The following is a 19,290-nucleotide window of genomic DNA, read 5'->3' on the forward strand; positions in this document are numbered from 1 at the left end:
GGATAGCATTCCTTAGGTATGCATAGTCGATTTCTATAGTAAATTTTTCCATCTTCTAAGGAGTAATGTAGAGGTTTAGGCTTATTTGATGATACCCTCTCTTCACGTAGGATACTAGCAAGCATCTGGTAATCTGCATCTCTGACAGCAGCATCCGAGACCTTGTCTAAAATAGGGTTGTTAGCCATGGAAATTGCCCCTAGAAAAGCTTAGGGCATCTGCCACAACATTATCCTTACCTGGTCTAAATTTAATATCAAAATCATATTCGTGCATGAGCTCTATCCATCTCCTCTATCTCATGTTAAGGTTAGGTTGGGTAAAAATACACTTAAGACTCTTGTGATCTGTTACCAATTGGAATTTGCGTCCCAATAGATAATGTCTCCATAGCTTGAGAGTGTGAATAACTGCTAGCAATTCTAAATCATGTGTAGCATAATTCACTTCATGAATCCTAAGCTTCCGAGAAGTATAAGCTACAGGCCTTCCTTCTTGAGTAAGGACTCCTCCTAATGCAAGGTTACTAGCATCTGTGATCACCTCGAATTCTTGGGTGAAATCTGGAAGTTTTAAGAGAGGTTTTGAAGCAAGATACTCCTTAAGATGTTTGAAGCAAGATTCATGTTTTTCTTCCCAAAGTATCATAGCTCCTTTCTTTAGCAAGTCGGTTAGTGGTGCAGCTTTAAGAGCATAGTCCTTTACAAAGATCTTGTACCATCCTGTGATACCTAAGAACCCTCTGACTTTGGTTTGGGAAGTGGGTTGAGGCCATTCCACGATATCTTTGACTTGGTCAGGGTCAAAAGAGACTCCTTCAGGTGAAATGATAAACCCTAAGTAATAGACCTTAGGGGTAAAGAAGGTACATTTGCTTTTCTTTGCATACAGCTTATTTCGGCGTAAAAGCTCTAACACTTTCCTAACATGTCCTTCATGCTCTTCCTCTGATTTGGAATAAATTAAGATATCGTCAAAGAATACTAGGACAAAATCGTCCAAGAATTCTCTAAAGATATCGTGCATCAGATGATTGAAAGTTGCAGGAGCATTCGTAAGTCCAAAAGCCATCACTGTAAATTCGTAATGACCATAACGAGTGTTGAAAGCTGTTTTGGAGATATCAGCCTCCTGGATTCGAATTTGATGATAGCCAGATCGAAGATCGATCTTTGTGAATATTTTGGCTCCATGTAATTTGTCCAGCATCTCATCAATACGAGGAATTGGATATTTATTCTTGATGGTAACCTGATTTAAGCCCCTATAATCTATGCAAAGTCGAAGAGAGCCATCCTTTTTCTTTTGGAAGAGAACAGGTGCACCCCATGGAGATGTACTAGGTCGGATAAACCCTTGCTCAATCAACTCCTTGAGCTGCTCCTTGAGTTCTATAGCCTCTGGAAGTGACAACTTGTACGGCGCTCTTGAGACTGGTTCACTACCTGGAAAAAAATTGATTTCATGGTCTACCTCCCTAGGTGGTGGTAGTTCAGAAAGTTCAGCGGGGAAAACATCCGAAAATTCTTCTAGCCACATTGGTTCAGGGTTGGAAGAAGATTTTTCTACTTTGTTTAGCTTGACTACAAAAATTTGATGACCCTTGCGTAACCCTTTCAAAAGACAATTAGCTTTGACCAAGTAAGCTTTTAGTCGTCCATTATGGCCTTGAATAGTGACTTCTTGACCTTGGTTGTCCACAAAAGTAACACTTCCTTGGGCACAATGGATATTGGCATTATGACTGGCTAACCAATCCATTCCAAGAATTCCATCATAGATTCCTATGGGTAAGGTTTGAAAAGTAGTAGAAGTAGAGTATTCTCCCAACTTGAAATCTATTTTTCCCACAGTGTACTGAGATAACACCTCCTTTCCATTGGCTAATTCAACTCTCATCTTTCTTGCAGGGTGTTGATTAAGTCCTAACCTCCTTAAACATTTAGGTGACAAGAAAGAATGAGTACTACCACAATCAATAAGAAGCTCAAATTTTTCACCTTGGTGATTTGCAGGTGTTTGAATGACAACATATTGTTTTCTTGATCTTGGGTTATCAATTGCAGCATGTAGAGTTTCTCTTTCCTCTTGTTCTTCTCCCAATGTTGGTTCTCGTATGATAGCATTGACTCTGGAAGCCATTCCGCTCCCTCGAACTCGTCCTCCATTTCTTCCTCCACGATTTATTATTTGGCCTCGTCCTCTAGCTCGATTAGGTGTATTTGTTGCGGAGACTCGCCTAGGACATACATTCCTGAAATGTCCTAGCTCGTTGAATTCATAGCATCTAAGATCTGCATTTTGAGCTCCATTTGCTGAAGCTGCAACTATTGGATGAGTTTGGTGAACTGGGTGAACTTGCCTTTGGTTCCACATCATAGGTTGTCCTCTTCTTCCAGCATTCCTTATATTTCCATTTCGCACCCTTTGAGAGTTTGACATCTCTTTAGCCAAGGGTTTATCTCTTAAAAGAGCATCTTGCAAATTTACAGGCCTCATGGCTTCTAGACGAGTATTTAAAGGAGCATTTAGCCCTTGGCAGAAATGGGCTACTTGTTGATCTGCGGTCATTGGCGGAGCATAGTGCCTAAGAGTTACAAATTTGGAGTAGTATTCTTCCACTGTAAGATGAAACTGACTTAAGTTGAAGAATTCATTCATATTAAGGGATTCGTGTGTAGGTGGAAGATAACGTCCTTTGACATCATACTTAATATCTTCCCAATTTTGAGTGTTTTGAGCTACTTGATTATCTTTGCAGTGCTGTTTCCACCAAAGCTTGGCATCCCCCGTGAGACGAAACATAGCCAACATTGCTTGGTTATCGGGAGTAGTACCAGCACAACAGCAAAATAATCCTCCATTTCTTCGAGCCACACTTCTGCATCACGCTCAACCAGGGCTCCTTCCCCTTTGAAAAAGGGAAGTTTAGCTTGCTTGAGAAGTAGTTTGTTCTCTTGAATAGATGTGTACACCGCACTCTATGCAATATGGATTAAGTGAAACTTTATTGGATACTCTAACTTTAGTCCACTTTAAGGCAAGACTTGATCAGACAATAATACAAACAAAAGATAATATTAATCCAAACTTTATTTATATACACATTATTTGCTACCAAGGTTGGTAGTCTTTAGGTACAAGGATTGGAATGTCTCTATATTTTGAGTTTAGTGACTACAAAAGGATAGGCTAAAGGATCAAAATAATAAGTTTCCTTTGACCCTTGAAAGCTACAATATACACATATGGGTCGAATCCTACCACCATGGATAAATTTTGTAACTTGGTTATAGACCCATTGAGTCTGAGATATCCTTTCTCCTCCCAAGGTAATGGTAGGATCCGGATTCTTAGTACCAATGAAAAGATAAACTTCGATGACTTTTAATTCCTCTGCCCATTGAAGTTTCTTGAGGTTGGTATCCATGCACCATATCTTGTCAGCATCGATGGTATAGATTCCTCTAGATGGACTCCAGTTGATGCCCCATCCTCTATGCACCCTTGGGATAGGTGGTGCAAACACCCTATCCAAAATCATCATCACCCTTTTTCGAAACTGATAATTTGGTGATTGGCATGCATTTTCAAACATGATGGTGAACACGTGGAATTTCTGGTAGGCTGAATGAACATTTTCCTGTACCAGGAAAGTGTAGTCTTCAATACCATATAAAAACTCAAAACAATTTTTCTAGGTTCTTCTATTATTTCAAACATTTGCATCCTTCAATATCCAAACATCAATCAAAAAATCTCCCCAAGCTTTAACCTAGGCTCTGATACCAGTGTGAGGTCCCTGCCCCTTTTTGAGAGGAGAGGAGTACCTTTGATAGGTCTCCAATCCTGAAAAAGAAAAACCAACGGACATTGCCTTAGCTACTACGTAGCCATGGGCATGAACCGTTAGTGAAGGATTGGTCCTATCTCGCTATGGTGGTGGAGCGTGACCACCATAACCCTATCTAAAAACTATCTATAATCAATTATACCTAAAAGTATAAATCTTAGAGTGACCAACCTGTGCGCCTTTTTTCCCATGTTTCAGAAGCATAGCAGCCAAGGTTTGTCTCTTTTAAGATTTATGACTTACAAAAAAACAATTTCTAGCATTGGAAAGTTACCCGACTCATCGGGTCCACCCGTCCATAGAATGATACCGTCGGGGTATCATTCTCCCACTTTCCACACCACACTCACCCTTCTTTTGTTATCTAATTACTACCACATTGTTTAAACATACATGTTCCTTTACTTTATTTATGATAATGGTTCGTTAAAACAGCCCTTCAAATAGTATTACAAACAATAGTCAAACAGGAAGTCGTCCAATTTTAAACCAACAACCCTTGGATTAGGTTCACTCAAGAATCTCTACTGGTGCTATTATGTCCGATCGGTATATACATTATTTATAAAAACCCTTGTCCTCATGAGCGTCCCATACCGCTCGACAAGTACTCGTTGTGCTAATCTGGACGTACTCCCGCCACAGCAACAACGGTGCCAATCTTGGGGTCATCCTCACGCCATGGCAAAACAAAACTGTAGTATCCAACTGGGCTAATCTGGGTGTACTCCCACCATAGCATCAGCGGTGCCATCATGGGCGTCATCTTACGCCTCGGCAACTGCCACATAATACCAATGCTAATAATTAGAGAGACTTGAGAGAAACCATATCGAAGGTTTTGGACAAACATTCTTTCCTATAGTAACCAGTTTAACCAGACATTCTTTCCTACTTGTCAAATATATGCCGAATTTCTTGGGGTTAATGTTGAGCTTATATGTGAACCTACTCAATATATGGATTCTCTATATATGGCACCCAGGTCCCCTCTATATATACATCATCTCATGCGTGTATTCTACACACTTTGGGGTTCTATTTCTGTGCTCTCTCTTTCTCTCTCAACATGGTATCAGAGCAGTACGTTTTTGTTTTCAATTTTTCTCCTAATCTAAACCGATTTTGTATAACTATCCGCTAAAGGCACCGGAATAGATGTGGCCTACAACTTTGCAGAAGGAAGTGTTTTCAAATCCTGCACCAATTTTGAGTTATCATTCGCGGACTGCGTACATATCTGAAAAGCAACTTTTGCTTTTGATTTTTGATTTCTCTGCTAATTGAAAATGATTTTTCAGAAACTACTCGCTAGAAGGATCGGGATCGATGTGGTCTACAACTTTGCAGAAGAAAGTTTTTTCAAATTCTGCACCGATTTTGAGTTATCGTTCGTGGACTACGTACATATCCGAAAAGCAACTTTCACTTTCTGTTTTTGAGTTTTCTCTTGAATGAAAACGATTTTGCAAAAACTACTCGACAAGGAACCGTAGTCAATGTGGTCTACATTTTTGCAGAACGAAGTTTTCTCAAATTCTGCACCGATTTTGAGTTATCGTTCGCGGACTACGTACATGTCCGAAAATCAAGTTTCGTTTTATGTTTTTGATTTCTCTGCTGATTGAAAACGATTTTGCAGAAACTACCCATAGAAGGGATCGGAATCGATGTGGTCTACAACTTTGCAAAATTCTGCACATATTTTGAGTTATCGTTCGCGGACTGCGTACATACCTGAAAAGCAACTTTTACTTTTTGTTGTTAAATTTTCTGCTACTTGAAAACTATTTTGCAAAAACTACCCACGTAAGGGACCGGGATCGATGTGGTCTATAACTTTGCAGAAAAAACTAGCCGCTACAGGCATCGGAATCGGCTGCAAGAAGCCATTACATATCGTTCCGATTCAGTCGAGATGTTTGATGATCGTCCAAATTCTATCAAGCTACTGTTGGTACATATGATCTTTGTTATATGATATACTCGTTCATTGATTCTCGTATAATTATTCTTTTAGAGATATAGTTTACGTCGTTTAAATTGATTTTCTCCTTGATACCATAGTGATTTTGATGGTACCATGATGATGTTTTGTTAGTACTTTGGTCATGGTGATTTTCGTTGATACCATGATGATATTTCAATGATACCATGGTTATTATCGGTGATGCCATGATATGTTTTCGTTGATACCATGGTTATTCTCGGTGATTCCATGATGATATTTCGTTAATTCCATGGTGATTTTTGTTGATACCATGATGATGTTTCGTTGATACCATGTTATAACTCGGTGATACCCCGATGTTGTTTCATTGATACCATGGTATTCTCGGTGATACCATGATGTTCTTGTGTTCTTGTTATACCATGGTTATTCTCGGTGATGCCATGAGTTGTTTCGTTGATACAATGATTATTCTCTTATATCATGATGCTTTCGTTGATAACCATGATGATTTATTCATTTTATTGATACAAATGATGATTGTTTTCTTAATACTTTGATGATATTCATTGATCACTACGATATAAATGTTGTTTTATGTAGTATATACACATATCATTTGCATCACATAAAATCAGAATCTTGTAGTTTTAACTTCATACTTTATGTACCATATGCTGTCGTGTGTATATATATCGCCAAAAGAGTGGCGTCGCGAACCATCTCTTATGACATTGTGAACGTAATATTTTTCACTAACGATGCTAATCAATTTCATGACTATGTTTTTTTGAGTCTATGACTATGTAGGATTGATCAAAGAATTGATTTCATGAAGAAAAACGAGTGACAATAAAAATTTAATGAAGACATGTTTGGTGATGCCATATTGATGGCAACATGAATATGTTTTGGTTATGCGATATTGATGACAAGCTACACAACAATTCACAGAGACACTTTTGATTACAAGCTAATCGATAGCCTTACACCTCTTTATTGAACCTTTGTATTCATTATTTATTTGATAGGATAGGAGTAATGGTAACTCCTCATAAAACATTCATTGTAAAAAGTAATGTAGCTCCTCATAAAATAATCATTGTAAAAAGAGTGATGTAGCTCCTCGTGAACATTTGTATATTCAATGATTTTTTTAATATAACGGTGTGGGTGTACAAACACTGTGGGGTTTTCCCTTGATCCCCCAAGGGTTTTTTCATCCACAGTTAGGGACCCTTATTTGAGCGGGGGTGATGCGCTTATATGTGAAGCTACTCAATATATGGCTTCTCTATATATGGCACCCAGTCTCCTCTATATATATCATCATCTCATGTGTGTATTCTACACACTTTGGGGTTCTATTTTCTGTGCTCTCTCTTTCTCTCTCAACAATTAAGCCCTTGGTTTTGGTTTATTTGAGCGGGGGTGATGCGCTTATATGTGAAGCTACTCAATATATGGCTTCTCTATATATGGCACCCAGGTCTCCTCTATATATACATCATCTCATGTGTGTATTCTACACACTTTGGGGTTCTATTTCTGTGCTCTCTCTTTCTCTCTCAACAATTAAGCCCCTTGGTTTTGGTCCGTGTTTTCTTTTCATAAGGTAAATAATATATTCCTATGGTCTCGCATATGCAATGATGCATAACTTGAACTGCAATACTAACCTGTACCATAGCTCCGATTGGTCCGATTGGTGGAGACATAACATGTTTCGCAGGACTTCCATTGTTACTTGTACCAGCTTCATGATCATTGGCGCCTTGGGTTTGAGCACACTTTGGAGCCATTTTTTTGTACTACACTTATATTATACACTTAGAACTTTAAATTGGTCAATTTCCCTAGTAATCTCCTTGTTTCCAAAGAGAATCTGTAATTTGAACCCTCGCCAACTCGGATTCACACTTAGTGTTGTTGTTCTACATCTAATTTCTATACATCAAATATTTTTTAATTGTAATTAATAAAAAATTAAGTGTGTAAACTACACGTGAAAGTTTAGGACTGCATTACTTTTATGCATGACATTTCTAATCCAATTCTAAATTCCATTTCTATACTTCAACTAAATCATTTTTAGTATTATTCAAAATTCTACTTAATCTAATTAACAATAAAATTGGTGAATGAGAATTTCATCATGTATAATAAGAATAAGATGAGTTTTCTTATGAACTTTCAATTAACTATGCATAAGTTAATAGTGAAGATGTACTAACTAGAGAGAGTAGGTATACTTAGAGAGATTAGAGCAAGAGAAAACATACCCACACATCTTTTCTAAAGTTAATTGAATCTTACTAATCCATTAGAAAGATTAGAGTAAAAGAGAACACACACACATCCTTTTCTAAAGCTAATTGAATCTCACCAATCTATTAGAGAGATTAGAGTAAGAGAAAACATACACACACATCTTTTCTAAAGATAATTGAATCTTACTAATCCATTAGAAAGATTAGAGTAAAAGAGAACACACACACATCCTTTTCTAAAGCTAATTGAATCTTACTAATCTATTAGAGAAATTAGAGTAAGGGATAGCACACATACACACATAGCGAATTGAATCTTACTAATCTATTAGAGAGATTAGGGTAAGAGATAGCACACACACACACACACACACATATCCTTCTTTAAGTTAATTGAATCTTACGTATCTATTAGAGAAATTAGAGTAAGAGATAGCATGCACACACACATAGCTAATTGAATCTTACTAATCTATTAGAGAGATTAGAGTAAGAGATAGCACACACACACACATAGCTAAATGAATCTTACTAATCTATTAGAGAGATTAGAGTTAGAGATAGCATACATACATCATTCATAAAGTTAATTGAATGCTTAATTAATACGCACCTTATTAGTCCACTAGAGCTTTTGCTCTCTTAGTGGTTTGTGGGCGCCTTCTCTCTAAGAGAAGTGGCAGCACTTCGTGAGTACTATAGAGGCAATCTCTATGTCTAAAGTATGAGCATGGATGCTCTATTTATAGCAGAAAAGAAAACGTCCAACTTTTTTTTCCCAAAAAAATTAATTTTTTTTTAAAAAAATTTTCTCAAAAATCATACCCGTGTTTTTGGTACCCTTGTGGTATCCATCAGCTTGGCCACTTTGTCATTATCATCAAAAGATAAGGCCGCACAACCTCCCCTCATTAAGTTTAGTCAAGACTAGCCTCTCCTTTTCATGTGACAGTGTGTCCCACTTTGTCCCCTCCTATGTGAGTACAGGTGAGTCCATGTGCCTTCATTTGTCATCCCTGTGTATTCTTTTGTCTTTATAATTATTTTATTTATTTCCTTAATTTTACATTTTTAAGTTAAACTTTATAGTCTTATATTAACTTTACAGTAGTAAAAGAAAATTCTACAATCAGTAACTAAGTCTTGCAATAAGTTAATTAGTGATTCATATAGCTAGACATGTCAGAATTTTGTAGCGTAAATTTTAAATTCTAGGTTTTCTCAGCCTACGATTCATAATTTGAACTCGAATATCTTAAATAATGAGTGATGGTTAAAAAAAGTTCAAATGCGTAATAGAACTTGTGTGAAATTCGAAAGTAGAGACCTTACAGGATCTTACTAATTAGAAAGAGAGAGATTTTTGTACCAAAGCTACGAGTTCTATATGCAAGTTCTTGCTTGAGGATGTTATTTCAAGGTATGGATGTGTTGGTAGAATTACTGCTGACAAGGGAGAGTTGGATGTAGATGAAGCTAGGGATTTCTTTGGCCGCTTGGGCATTAAATTGTCTTTCACTACAACATACAATCCAAAGGGTAATGGTAAAAGTGAAAGATAGAGAGCATCCGCCTATTGTTAAAGCTTTAGCAAATGGCATGCCAGGGACATATTGGTGATTGGCCTAAACTCCTACCATTTGATTTATGGGCTGATTGAACTACACATAGTTCTATTTACAGGTTTTATGCCATTTGAGCTAATGTATGGGCAAAAACCCATTATGGCTACATAGGAAGCATTTATTTCTTGGACCTAATTCCATGGGAAGACGGTATGCCTACAGAAGATTTACTTGCCTTGCACATTCGCTAACTTCAGATATTGAGCAGGATAAAGTAATGCTTAAGGAAGCAAGGTTGAAAAATAAAGAAGCATTTTATGGAAAGCACAGACTACGACCTCATGCTATTAAAGATGGGGATTTGGTCCTTGTATATGATAGTAGCCTGGAGAACCTGTACACTGCTATGTGAAAGATGGCTAAACAATGGTTTGGACCATATGTAGTACTTCATGTTTATGATAATGCGACCTATAAGTCATGTGAGCTTGATGGCACTGAGCTCAAGGTGTCTCTTGCAAGAAAAAGAGTTGAGTTTTTTAAGCAACAAGAAGGTGAGATTAGTATTGAAAATTTCAACGGACCAACCTCCTGAAGACACTGCTATGTATGCATCGGACGATCAGTTTGATGATGCTCTTGGTGATGCTTCTAAGTGCAATTGGCACAGATCAGAGGCTGTGCAGGTTCAAAGGGGGTGGATGCCGTGCAGCTCCGCTCCCATGCTAAGAAAGATACCATAAAAATGCATGTCAAGCTTATTTGATTAATGGTTAGTGATCAGGGCTTGTTAACATGCGAAGTTTAATGATTAATGTATGCCATATGTGGCTAAAAGGGCCAATAGATGCCTTAATCATGCTAAAAATAAATATTCTTGAAGTGAGCACATGTGGGAGTATATGACCTAGAATTATAGTGCTTGAAGTGCTCTACTGGCTTGTCTTTACGGCTCGTCGATTGGAGCTACGGTGCAAAAGTTATGAGACAGTTTGAAGTTTGAGTCGATTGCAAATCCGTACCACATTCGACAAATGCAGCTGAGGGGATAGAAGTGAAATGAATGCATGGGCTTGAAGTGCTCACTTTATGGAGCATGTCGGTGTTTTTAGATCAACGATCGGAGTTTCAATTGTGCCAAGATATTGGCCGTAAAAGATTCATTGTACGAGTCCGGTCCGCTCGGTTGGAGTGCCATCTGGGAATTTTTGACTTCGACCAATTTTTGGAATTTCATCTAATGCAGAACAATGATTGAAAGATCTACCCAGCCTGGTTGCAGTAAGGAAACTTTAGGGAATTTAACCAAATGCGAGGGAAGTGTCTTTCTATAAAGCAAATCTTGTACTTGCATCTCGAGGGCAGGAGACACTTTTTCCAATTGATTGCAGGATTTACCCAAAGTGAGAGAATTCCTGATGAGATTATTGGAAGTGGTTGCTGGAGAAATCTGTTCAGCTTGCTGATGCCTTGGCCGATATGTCTGCCAAATGTGGTGCCCTAACGAAGCTTAGGACCAAATGCGGTGCCCTAGTGGCCGTCCGCCATTGAGATGTCTGCCCACCGTTGAGGAAGCGACCCGCCCAATTGAACCCTTAGGGGTGTGTGAAGCCAATGAAGGAAAGAAATGGAGGTAGCAGACTGCGTGAGGGCATGAGAGGAAAGAAGCGCTCATAGCGCATGCTACAGGCCTTGGACGAGCTCGCAGCAAAAACGAGTTTTGCTCAGGAGCTCAAGGTGACCCCATACGGCACCGCTTTCAGTGGATTTTGCACTGGTAAAAATCCAGACTGCCACATCATAGGGAGGTTTTTTTTTTTTGCCTCCCTATCAACGATGGCACCGTCGTTGCTAAGGGAGGAAAGGGCTATAAATAGGGTTTTTTAGGGCAATCAAAGAGTTGTTGTTGTTGTTGTTGTTGGGAACGAGAAAAGGAGAGGTGGTGTGAAGAGTTGTGAAGAACAAAGAGAAGGGAGTCGCAAGGAGGAACGGGGGCTACCCTCTCTCTCATGATATTTTGTTAAAATAGCAAGGTAAAAATACTAATGTTTTACGATATGTTGCCAATTGGGGCCGTTGGTTGTAGCCGACGTCGTGAGGCATCGTATCTCACATCACTCTGCCGTCTATGTTTTGTCCCCAGTCAAAGCTTGCAGCCTTCTACAAATCGCCTCCCTATACGCGTGCGACTTGGGGCTTATAAACTCAAGGTTAATAATAACAAACCCACACAAAATCAGTTATGCATAGTGCACGTGAGATCTCTCTGTCTGTAGAAGTTGTTTAACTGATAGCTTGATAGCTTGAATTATAACTAAAAAAGGGAACAGGAGACCTTCTTTCTCAGTGAGCCATTGATAGCATTCATGACAACATAAGAGGTGAAAAATATGACAAAGTTAACAACTACACTAACTTATATAAAAAATAAAAAATCAAACGATGGACGACACTCATTGAACTGCAGAGCGGAACCAGAGAAAGAGTGTAGGCTTGCGGCGGTAGAGAAAGAGTGTAGTCTTGTGGCTAGTATAAAGGAGGACATCCAGCAACGCGTTGACGATATGACTAGGAGGCAGCTAGCCATTGGCGCGCTGAATAATAGGGTGAAAACAGCCTAGCTTTTGGATGCAAACTATGCCTCCAAAAAAGAGATAATTTGCATATGGTCGGAATCCCCCAAACTTAAAAAGCTACAACTAGTCACAATAGTGGCCATGAATGTCACCACAGAATAATGTCTTCACGCTTGCATGAAGATGGACTTGGAAGTGAAGCATAGGTGTTGGATAGTTGAATGTACTTAGGGCATGGTCACGCGAGGCTTAGTTATCTGTTATTGATAACTATGACAACTATGCACAGACAAAGCATTTAATGAATAACTAAGCCTCTTGCATGGTCACGCGAGGCTTAGTTATTCATTCATTCTCCCAACTATGCCTTGAGCTTCACAACTATGCCAAATTCGGCATAGTTACAAAGGGTAGGCTTAGTAAGTCATTTAATGCTCCTTTTTGCGTGTGACCAAGAATGAGGCTTAGTTATTTGTTCAAATAACTGATATTAACTAAGCCTCCCGTGACCATTGCCTTACCTGACCGTGCATCCCATACTTCCATAAAATGATGTATAAAATCATCTAGTGCAGCACGCATACGATCCATCAAACCCTAGAAAATTGGAGACTTAAAAAACTTGCACGTGTCAAAAGACACGAAAAATCTTCCTCTATGGGCATTCGGGGAACATCTAATTGAAGAAAGGAACCTTTCGTGGGGAGGAAGAGGCAGTCTTGAAGTAGCACCAAATCAAGCTGAGCCGTCATGAGAAATTGTTAGCAACCGTTACTACTGCCACTAAGTGATATCAAAGATATGACACTGCCATCTAACAAAATTGACGAAACTACCTGAACCCTAATTCGTGGGGAGGAAGAGGTAATCTTTGAAATATCAAGAGCACACACTGGGTACATATATATAGTGGGGACTCCTAGCTATATATAGCATAAGTGTGGGCTCTCTATATAGCTCCAACAATTTGGTCTAACTGATTTCAGCAATCTGTCTAGCCATTTCATCGATTTTTCGGGACCAAGATCCTTTTTTAGCCTTGTCCTTGCTCTTTTTGTCTGCACTAATTTCAGAATTGCTGGAAGTCTCATTGGAATTAGAATTCTTCGTAGAAGAGCTGCTACTACTAGACCTCCGCTTTTTATGGCTTCACTCTTTCTTGGCTTGCTGCTCAAGCTTCAGAGCTCTCTGCACCAAATCATTAAACTTCTTTGTAGGTGCAAGTACCTCTTGCTCTCTCAGTTTTTTGCTATAAAACATATTCAGAAACCATGCACGTACTCTTTTTTTAAAGGTGGTTCTTGCAGCTGCCTTCTCAACTCTTTGATCTTTTCCACATAACTTCTTACAAACAATTTTCTTTGCCTAATCTTGTCAGCTCACAGAGAATGTCTTCATCCCCTCTGTTGTTTGAGTACTCAAGTCTGGAAGCCTTAATCAGTTTATTGTAATACTTGAGCTAACAAGATGGATAGTGGTAATACCATTTCCTTGCCGCATCCTTTAGTGTTTCAGGAAAATAGTGACTATAGAAACTTTGATGATAGGTCCCCATAATGGCAAAAATGCAACTTTTTTGTACCTATCTTTTTTGCCCAAAAAAAATTTAGTGAGGTAAGCAACCATATGTTTTGGTCACCAACCCATTGAAGTTAACGGGGCATTTTATCTCATGTCCTACAAAAATCCCCACTCTTATTTATATGCAATCAACCGTAAGAAATTGCTATTTTGGGCAAAATGCACTAGTCCATCAACTTTGGAGGCTTGTAGTGACCAAGGGATGAGAAAAATTACAATTTTCTCATTTTTTCCATATGTAGTAGTTATTGAACTATAAGCTCATGAAAGGATGTTTCAAAGTGAGTGGATCTACTATGGTTTTGGAATTTTTTCCCAAAACCCTGAAAGGACACTTTTATGTCCTGTTAGGTTACCATTCTAGTGTTCACCTATACGAAGCCTTCTTACATTTGCACACTTTGTCCTCTTGTCCTTTCTTGACAAAACCACGAGGCTGCGTTACATAAACTTCCTCAAATATGTCAACATTGAAGAAAGAAGTAACAATGTCTGATTGATGTACATCCCAACCAAAATGAGCTGCCAATGCACATAGAAAATACACAGTAGTCATACAACAAGTGGGAGCAAAAGTCTCTTCATAATCTATGCCTTTTAGTTGTGCATAACCCTTTGCAACAAGTCGAGCCTTATGTTGATCGATCTCACCATCCGGCTTGCATTTCAACTTGTAAACCCACTTCATACCAGTGGCCTTTTGGCCAAGAGGCAAATCACATAAAGTCCATGTATCATTTTCTATAAGTGCATCATATTCTGATTGCATGGCAGCCATCCAATTTTCTGAATTCTGTGCTTCATCAAAAGACAGAGGCTCCTCAACATCATGTCAGCTAGACACAGCCAAAGCATAACAATCTGATGCATAAGATGGACGGCGAGAGCCTGAATGAGTACAACTAGACAAAGGTGCATCCAATTTACTGTCAAGCAAAGTGTGCACCGGCCATTTTGGCATACATCTAGCCTGCTCATTTTCAGCCCTTTCCTCATCAAGTACATCATGTACATCTGCATCAGTAATAGGCTGATTTATAACATTTTCGGAAACCCGCATAGGCTGTACATTTGCCTCATTGGAATTTACATTCATATTTCCACCACTGAAAAGAGGCAACAAAGTGTCATAAATGTCCTGTTAGAGTACTCAAGTAGCTTCCAATAAGAAGACAATCACCTTCATAAAGATCTTTCAAGAACAATTCAGGTGGATTATTCATGCAGACAATGTTACCTTTGACATGAGAGATGGAATAGAACTTTGTGCCCACATCATCTCCCTCATCAATCATCTGTGACTCATCTTCATACCTTGCCCTTGATAGCATATCTGCCATTGTATTGTCTTTACCTGCAATGTGCTTAAACTCAAGGTTTAAGGACTTAATGTAGGCAATCCACCGCAACATAGCAATGTCTGGCATTGAACAGCTTGTAATCATCCCAGGAAGTGGTAGACAATCTGTTTTTACAACCACACATGCACCAATTAGGTACTCTTTCCCATTTTTCAAGGCTCTAACCATACCCCATAACTCTCTCTTTATCTATGGATAGTTTCTTTGGTGAGCACTTAGTACCTTTGCTCCAAATCTCACCACATACCTGTGTCCTTCTTCGCATCTTTCCCTATTGCGCATCCAATCCCTGTAGGACTCGTGTCTACTGTCACAATTACTAGACTTTGACACTCATAGTCTACCTTTCTCAAAGTTAATGCTGAGACTGGAGAACCTACATTAGGCATTTCATGGATTTTTTGGATGGATGGCATCTACCTTTGCTAGATAAGGTTTCCTACCATATGGCCCGCACATGTGCCTCACAATGATCACTTCATTGACACTAAACATAGACTTTTTCCTTGACAATGTAAGATTCACTTCTTCCAACCTAGACAAAATTTTATCACATTCATTTATGTGATTTACCACAAACCTGCGACATCCCTTGAGATCCAAAGATTCATCTTTGTCACTTTCTTCACATCCTTTCATAGGCAAATCATCAATGAAAGGCATTGTGATTTGAGTAATAAAGTCACGTAAGAACCTATTCATCCCATTCATCATATGTGCAACCGAGTTGGTTGCTCCCTGTGGCAAGGTACACATCCTTACCAAACCGAAAGGTGTCCTCATGGTTGTCATGTCTCTGCGTTTGATTGCAAGCTGAAATCGATCATATCCTGAGTAGAAATCTCCCATTGAGTAGATTGCCCTCCTTACAAATGCCTCTCCAAACTCATCCACAATTGGACGTGTACCTATATTTCTAATTGTCACCTTGTTCACTGATTATATATCTTGGATGAAGCATAGAGAACCATTCTTCTTTGGAACTGTGAACCACCTATTTGATTATGGAGCACAAGAAGGCTCCAAGATTCCCATTTTGATTTTCTCATTCTATAGCTCCACTAACTTTCGCAAATATGCCTTTGGAACCGGAATAGGCCGCAGATTCCAACGCACATGAGGTGTTGTGAAAATTGCCATAGGAGCTACAATAGAAGGATCAACACATCCTATCTCATGTGGCTGAAATGCAAAATCCTTACCATGATTTGAAAGCATTTCTTTGAAGCACTTTGTCTCCTCTTGTGTTAGAAACTCCTCGTGTTGGAGCTATATATGGCTCACTCTACTCAACTTGGTCTCACCTATATATTTGTATCTTGTCCTCAATATGAATCAATCTTTGGGAGCGTATATGGTGTGTCTCTTGTCTCGTCTCTCTCTCTTTCTCTCTACATCTCAACATGGTATCAGAGCAGTAACGATCATGCACCGATTCAATTCATGGTGACAAAACAGTATGTGTATGCGATTTGCATGTAAGATTCAAAAATTGCAACAAATTTTATTTTTGAGCATTGATTCTTGTTAATTGTGGTTGTTTTGTGTTAAGAAGAATATGATTAGTGTTTTGTGTGACGTTTATTGCTAATCAATCTAATCGTTGATTACGTTTTCTTGTTGATGACACCCTGAACTTCATCTCAATTTTTCTTGCTGTTCTGCTCAAAATTTGGAGAAACGGGAAAAGCGCAATGGAGCATAGCGCAATGGCACTTTTCATCCAAAACTTGTTTGTCTCCTCGAGCTCTTCGATTTGAGTTCTAGGTTTGTGTCAATCGGAGTTCGCAGCAGAAAGTTATGCTGTTTTTACTTCAATTGAGCTTGACGCAGCTTTCTTCGTCCTACTTCTTCGTGAAGCGTCCGCGATCGTTTTTCTTATTTTGGCGTTAACTTTTTCGAGAAGATTTAGCTTTTTGCTATTCATATTGTGGCCGTCAATCTTGCGTCTCACGCCACTCTATTTTGAGGACTCTTTTATTATTAATGTCTCCTTTACCCTGCCCTTTTTGGGTGACGTCTCTCACATCTTTGGAAGTTCCTTGAGCATCCTTCTTACGTTTATCGTTGACAGAACGCAGTCCTCATATCTCTCTCATTCTCAATTGCGGCCTTGACCATATATGGTGTGCAAATTCTGCGATCTTATCTTATACGTCTTCTCGCAACAAGATATGGCTATGAATATTCTCGTCAACGGCTTTCCTTCTGGCCAGCGTTCTGTTCCTCCTTTCCAAGGTAAAGGTTTTCCAGGCTGGAAAGCAAAGATGTTGTTAATTCTTGAAGGCGATGAACTCTCCGATGTTGTTCTTGGAAATCGTGTTTGTCCGCCTCAGCTTGTTGATACGGATAATGATAACGTGCTTATCACTGAAGGACCTATATTTGAAGATTGGAATGTTGCCTATACGGATTGGCAATGACGTGATAAAGCAGCTCGTCGGTATATTCTTTCTGCTCTTACTGATTCCCTTTTGCTTGATATGTACGAATTGCCTACTTCCCACGACGTATGGAAGTACCTTATTGCAAACTTTCAGAAGAAATCTGTCACAGAAATACTTTATTTGAGAGGGTTGCTTAACAAGTTACAATATGAAGTTGGTACTGCCATGACGGGACATATTGAATCTTTCAAATCTATTATTAATCAACTTGCTGCTGCCGGTGATCCTGTTCCACAAAAGCAACTGATTACACTTCTCCTTGATACGGTGAAGGACTCTTCTTATGATAACATTGTTACTATTCTCTCTAATAAAGATGGTCTTGATTTCGACCAAGCTTGCATGTCTTTAATTGAATACTCTCAACGTCAAGAACGTCGTAATGCTAGTCATGATACAGCTATGATTTCACACGAGGAGACTGAGTCACAACAGATGGAACGGGCTTTTTATGCTCGAAGGCGTCCATTTCAACGAGGAAACCGCAGAGGTGGCCGTCGCGGTAATATTTTCTCTCGTCTCAAATTTCCTAATAAGCAATGTTCTTACTGCAACAGAAATGGCCATACTGAAGATGATTGTTGGGCACGTCAATATGATGAAGAACACAATATTACCACAAAACAACCACGTTTATCTAGAGACTCTTCTTCTTCTTGTTGTGAATATTGTGGACGATTTGATCATCCCACTCACATGTGCTATAAGCGTCGATTCGACACAGATCGGAATAGAGCATATGCTACTGAACATCAAAACAACATTGTACCAGAAACAAGCTGCATCCTATGTTCAGTTGCTCCAGACAGAATACTTCATGTACGCGATGGATCACTTTTTATTGTCGATTCTGGTGCTACAGGAAATATGACATATCAGTCTAAGTGGCTCCATAACTATCATCCACTGCTAGTTCAACGTGTTGTTTATCTTGCTGAAGATACTACTTGTCAAGTAAAGGGTATTGGAGACTTATATCTTGGTACCTTATCTTATTCCACTCGAATTTTGCGAGGATTATTACATGTACCAGATCTTCAACGTAATCTTCTTTCAGTTGCTAGACTTGTTGATCTTGGTCTGTTTGTTGGATTTGATCATACCAAATGCCGAATTGAGAAAGATGGACAGACTATAGCCACTACTCCTCGAAATGGTAATTTGTTTGAACTCTCTCTCAACGATGCTGTAGCAAATGTTGTCACTGCTCCAGGTGATCATGATTGCAAAGTATGGCATCACCGTTTTGTTCATGCTGATTTCTCAAAACTCCTTGATCTTCAACGTCGTGATCTTGTTCATAGCATGGATCTTAAAGCCCATCCTCATATGGGAATTTGTGAATTTTGTGCTCTTGGGAAACACAATCGCAAACCCTTTCCTCTTTCAAATACAACTCATTCTCATGACATATTGGATCTTGTTCATACTGATATATGTGGAGCTCTACCTTCTTCGAGATCACAATATCGCTACTTCATTACTTTCATTGATGATTTCTCAAGGTATACGACTGTATTTCTACTTAGACAAAAATCTGAAGCCTTATCTGTTTTCAAACAATTCCACAAGGCTGCGGAACTTCAAACTGGTCGTCGCCTTAAGAAGCTTCGTAGTGACAATGGAGGCGAATATGTTTCTCGAGAGTTTGTGAGTTATTGTGCTGACAGTGGAATTCATCATGAA

The sequence above is a fragment of the Adiantum capillus-veneris genome, chromosome 26 (assembly GCF_014529385.1).
Source record: "Adiantum capillus-veneris isolate H3 chromosome 26, ASM1452938v2, whole genome shotgun sequence".
NCBI classification, from domain to species: Eukaryota; Viridiplantae; Streptophyta; class Polypodiopsida; order Polypodiales; family Pteridaceae; genus Adiantum; species Adiantum capillus-veneris.